This window comes from Apaloderma vittatum, unplaced genomic scaffold (assembly GCF_000703405.1).
Source record: "Apaloderma vittatum isolate BGI_N311 unplaced genomic scaffold, ASM70340v1 scaffold17424, whole genome shotgun sequence".
Lineage (NCBI taxonomy): Eukaryota > Metazoa > Chordata > Aves > Trogoniformes > Trogonidae > Apaloderma > Apaloderma vittatum.
In genome coordinates, this window is record NW_009711166.1 from 32,862 (window position 1) to 38,861 (window position 6,000).

At 39.4% G+C, this 6,000-nt stretch overlaps 1 protein-coding gene across 1 annotated transcript in view; it reads right to left on the reverse strand.

Annotated features, from left to right (window-relative positions):
* The window catches only part of LOC104272548 (myosin-IIIa-like), a gene marked incomplete at both ends in the record, with an annotated part of 40,522 nt that overhangs the window by 28,215 nt on the left and 6,307 nt on the right, over positions 1–6,000 (reverse strand).

The window sequence follows — 6,000 nt, forward strand, 5'->3', positions numbered from 1 at the left end:
CATCAAATGCCTGCAAATCAGCTTTGCAACATGAGCCGTGGTATAAGGAATTAACTATTTCAGGCCAAAAGCTGGAAAACAAACTTTGAAGTCTAAAGGTTCCTTACGGGTTTCAATCAAAAGATACTGCAATATTAGGAATTCGAGTGGGCTACAGCATGCTTCTGACCAGCCTGCCACCAATTTCCTTCCTTACAAAACAAGGGTGTACTCGTTGGAAATATCTCTAAGGGAAGAGCACAACACACGAAGAAAAACAGCCCCTCAGTTAGCGTGTCCTGAACTATTATGGATTTTAGTATTAGCCAACTGTGAGGTCCACCACAGACATATTCTGAAGTGCCAATATCATGGATGTCAAGAAAGGCGCTGTGTTCTACTCTTGTTCTAACTTCAAGTCTCATTGTCACTGAAGCTCATTTATTTTTCTTTCGTACATACATCTGCTTTCTCTTTAAAAAAAAATAAAAAGACTTAGTTTCACTCTGTGAGTGCCATTTCATTCTTCTGAAATACATGAAGCTTCAGTGAGCACCCCTGGCCAGTTTCAACTCCCTGTTGTGCGGTTTGAACATGCCTGACCTTAACATCCTGAAAACTACGCAGATAGTTTATAACAGGAGCAATTCACATTAACTGTCCAGCAGAAATACTAACGAAATCTCTGTCTAGATAGAGTTTGATTGCTTCGGGCTTTTTTGGTGGTGGTCTGTGATCTGTTTTTTCACTCTAAAGCTACGTGTTCAGCTCTGATTCACAAAATATCTGCATTTGTCCATCACAGAAATGTATATGACTGCTGAAAACAAGGCAGTGAGAAAGATCCTGCCTGTTCCTTTGATACAAACACAACCATTGTTTTTGTGGCTGCCTCCCTCTAGTCTACTCCAGGCTTGAGAAAGTTGAATCTCTTCCTTGCCCCATGCCTACAGAAAGTCCAATACACAGTGTTGGCACCATGGAAAAGCAGGAAAAATGTGAGTCTTAGCACAAAGTCCATCAATCCTGCTTTGGCTCAGCTAAGCGAGGGCTTTGTTTTTGCTCCCTCCAGGAGCTGTCTGAGGTCCAGCTTCTGGCTCATGGAGTCTGTGCTTGTTTCGAGCCCTCAGCAAAAAACGTCATTCAGAAAGCAAGGAGTAAGCACACATCACCACGGGTCTGTCACCATGGCAGTGACTGCAACAGACATCGTTATGTGATCCTCGGTTTTGGAACGAGAGGAGGCTCCTCTCCGCTCTCTCTTTCTGTGTGTTGTGGGAGTCCCCTGTGCTAAGTTATTTTTGGCAGTCATAGACAAGGAAATGGGATTCAGATCTGCAGGCAAAGAAACGCACTGACTAGAGTTTTATGATTTCAGCGTTAGATTTTATAAATAATCATAACTTTCAGTAAAGATAAGGACCAAAATATAAAAAGGAACATTCATGTGTACCATCTTCTCCGTCTATGCTGGTTTTTTCTCTTTGAACTGTAAATATTAAATAAACAGAGGGATTTTTTTCCTCCTCCCCCTCTTTTTACTTCAGTAAAAAGCTGATTTAATTTGAATTGCTCAGCAATACTTTCTTCAGGCTCTTGAGTTTTTTTGTGTGCATTTTGTTTGTTTGGTTTTTTATCCTTTTGCTCTTAGCAGTAAAGTGGCATTTCAGATTATAGAGTGTAGGTCTTATGACAAATAATATTTCCTTGGGCTTTTTCTGTGTATGGAGGAAAGAGGATGTAATTCCACACTTAGTAACATTTCTTCCAGCATTTCAGTAACCAGTCAAGCATATAGCTAGCCAGCTTTTTTGAACTTGTATATTTTCTAACAAAAACATCTTGCTCCTCCCCATTCCCCTTTACTATTGCTTGGTTGCAAACTGACTCAAATGCTGTCCTAAAAAAATTTAAAAATATGTCATAAAATGGCATTTTATTACACACAAATTGTAACGAAAGTAAAGAGCTTAATAAATATGTGCATTAATAGTACCATTGCACACCATACCCAAAAGAAAATACTGCACATATAGTTGGAAAAAGCCTTTTTTCACCCTCTTTTTTTTTTTTCAGGCATTAGTTTACTAATAAAAATCAGAGACTTACACCAAGAGTATTATTCAGGCTTTTAATTGCAAAAACTGCCATATTGGAATAACATTGAAAGTAAAGGTACCTACATATGACCTTAACACTCAGTAAAATAACAGTGCAGAAATGAGTTCCCTTTTGCTAGGAAAGATTTGTCTCATAGTAATACCCAACCTGAGCAGACACTGCTCTGATCTAAATTGAGAGGCTGTACAATATCATTTTATGATTATTTCCTGTGACGGAAGTATGCCCGTTTTACTGGTTGATGGTAATGGGGCAATGGTGAGCCCTTGCAAATTCTACTAAATTCACATTCATCATGCAGCAGGGAAACTGCATTCCCAACACGCTGGCTGCTGTGATCGTACAGAAGAATACGGACCCTATTGCAATAGGCTTACACTCCATCTATCACACTGCCTCTGGTTACCTCTTCCATAAACCTTCTTTGTGCCTTTAGTGTCCTCTTCCCCACCAAAGCACCCTCTTTGTGACCTTCTTTGGATTAAGAACCTGCAACGTGATCATTCCTCAAGCTTGTTTCTGGATCAAGAACTGCTCACTCTGTTAACCTTGCAAATCTAAACAGGCTGAAAGTCTTTGAATTATTTTCCAACATTATTTTAATCTCCTAGAGAAACAGATGTAAAACAGCAGCAGCATTTTACACTGCATTCCCCTTAAGCCTTCTGGCAGATACGTTTCGGCATTCACTGGAAAAAGCAGCCTCTCCTTCCTTGTTTCTCTGTCCAGTGGTGTGAAGGCAGCCTTTCATAAATCTCTCTAACCTGATCCTCCGTTACCGATGATAAGTATTCCTGGCTCCAGAATTTCCCATCAGTCTCAGTGATCTGGGATTTCTGAAGGTCAGTCTTACAAGTAAAGACTGTGGCAAAGATGACAGAGTGCCTCAGCCTTTTCCATGTCCTTTGTCACTACATCCCCTGTCTTTATGAGTAATTTTAATGCACAGTGTTTTAATGATGAAAACTAAATTTCCTAAATGCTCAGGAAAATACACACTGCAGATGCGAATCTTTAAGTGAAATAGGGCATATCCAAAAAACTACCAAATGGCCCTTTACAACTCCAGAAAGATCAAAAGCTTAGTATCCAAAAGGACCACATATATGAACTGCCTGGAGGATGAAAAATCCATAGTGTTTCCTAAAAAAACAAGAGGCATGGAGTAAAAGGGGGATAAAAAAAGTTAACCTGTACTATAAAATATAGGGTGATATAAATGGGAACTAAAGGAATTGAAGTCCAGTGGCTTTTACAGCAAACTCACCACGAAGATTAAAGATAAAGAAAAAGCATCTTCAAGCAAATAAGGAACAAAACGAAAATCCTAAATCAGACAAAGAATCATTACAGGGTACATACAATAGCAAACAATAGCAAACAGTGACCTAAAAAATGCAGAACGTTCACTACATCTGAGGGATACATAATATTTTTAAACAAAAGGTTTTAATATACTCCTTTCTTTAAGAAATCTGTGAAATCTTGTATTACAGAAGATTGAACAGGATGGTGTGGCAGCACACTCTTAGTTTCCCTTATTTTATGATTTTGATTGCACCCTTTCTCCGTGGTCTCCAGCAGAGCAGGTGACCATGGGCTGTCCTCCACATGCTTCTGACAGTTCAGTGCAGCACAAGGCCAATGATTCTAATCAAATCTCACGCTTCGGGGCTTCAGCTGGTTTCCTGAAAGGGATGCACAGGAGCATTTGTTTTCCTGATGCACAATTGGCCAGATACATTTAGATAGGAGAACTACTCTTCTCTGGAGCCCTGGGGATTTGTGCAGCTATACACAATCTAGTGCAATATGCTGGTGAGGAAAAAATACTCTTTCTAAGATGCTGCCTTCTTTACATACTGTATTTCAAACTGATTGCTGTTTTTGAGACTCCAAATTCTTTTTTTTTCCCATTGTATGACTGGGAAAACCCTGGAGATTCTTCTCCTTTTTATATGACATGATTTTCATGTTAAGATTATTGAAGTTACTAGCAACACCTATGCTGATGTGACAGAATCTTTAAAATACCTGAAGACTGGAATACTTCAGTACAAATGAGTCATTGCACTGAACTTTCAAGTGAAAAGGAAATGTGCTTTAGTATACACAGGTAAGACCCGAGAGAGGTTTCTAATATCCTCAAGAGATGATAATTTTGTAACCCGTGAGAAAGCCAAGAGTAAGTCTTTGCTGGCCAGAAAGGGCTGTTTTCTCACTTCATGTCTCTGGCATATGACATCAGCTTTCTGTGTCAAGCTTCTTTAATGTTTAAGCCATCAGTGATATCTTTATGTGAATTAGTAGAAGAAAATATTTGAAAGACCAAGTGAACAGCTTATCCTGGATACAGTACTTGGCCACATGATTTCTTTTTTTTTATTTGTTACTGGACAGCACAAAGGTTTTCATTCACACGTGGCCCATAAAAAAAAGTTTTTAAAGACTAAGCCTTCAACAAAGAATTAAACATTCAACAATGAAAAAAATGCTCCACAGCTCAAGTCAATGCAATCCATGTTATCCCTGCTAACCCTGGTCTGAAAAATTTGGAATTATTACTTTGATTGGGTTCAAAGCGGTTTGACAAGCTGCTCACGGAGAAAGCTTTCTTCAAAGTCTTGTACTTTTATTGGCTTCTGCCACAATCCCCTAGTAAATGCTTTTCAGAAACAACATGTGAATGTCATGCTACATGATATGCAGAAATGACAACACAGTAATAGTCTGGTTTTGATTCAAATCAGTGAAGCAGATAGCTTTATTAAGGATGCATGCTAGAATGACTAAGGCAAATACAACTCTTGCTATGATTCATTGCTTAAAGTAAGCTAAGGGCAGAAATAAAATTATTTTATTTTTCAATACTTTCAAATTAAATTATTTTAATTAATTGCTTCATTTTTGCAGAATGATTCAGACATCATTTATAGCTAATGCAGGGCAAGAAGAAAGGGATACAATAGGAAATTCTGACTCTACAGAAGTTTGGAAAACTACTCAAGGTCATGCTGAGCTCCTCTTCAATGTCAGCAGGACATGTGAGGCTAGGAACCACAGTGAAAGGGGCAGACATTAAAATGTCCTTCCCCCAAAAGCCCCAATACTCAAAGCTGGATCACGTATAATCAACTTCTCAAACAATTCACTGAGCACAAGGTGGCTCTACAGTCCCAAACCACGGCAGCCTGACCCACGCTGCGTGCACTTGCAGCAGTCCTGTGAGCCTTCTCTCCCTCTGCAACGCCATGTGCCACTCAAAGCTTCCTAAACTGATCTGTCATCAGTCAACAAGCTTCATCTATCAAGCCTGCGTGTGGCAGGGAGAGGCCATAGCACCGTGTCGCAGCAAGGGAACGCCAGAGTTGGTGAGTTGTCATGATGAAAGGATGAAGCTCAGAGCTGTGGTTCCCTCCCTGACCTCTGACCCAAAATATCAGATGCCTTCCCCATAAGACCAGCAGGAAGCTCACTCATACATCAGAAAATCAGGAGAGGTGAGCAATTAAGCAAACAGAACTATTAAGATGAAGTCTTAGCATGGACTCATTCACTACTTTGTCCCAATTATTTTGGACATGCTGTACAATGTAACTGATTTTACTACTCTCGCTTTGTCATTAAAGCAGCTGCTGGCTCATCTACACTTCAAAAACTCAACCTGTTTAGTATAGTTGTAGATTTTTAAATATTTTTGCCTGTATTTCTGTACTGGAATAGGCATGAATATCACGCAACACAACATAAAAAAACCCCTATGCATTCCAACTTACGTTGATCAATTGTTACTGATCATTAGCAGTGGTAAAGCATTATTAACATTCCATAATTTGGAAAGAAGAAGTAGCACACCACTACTGAGTCACAATGGAGAATGTTGGCAGAATTACTACACAC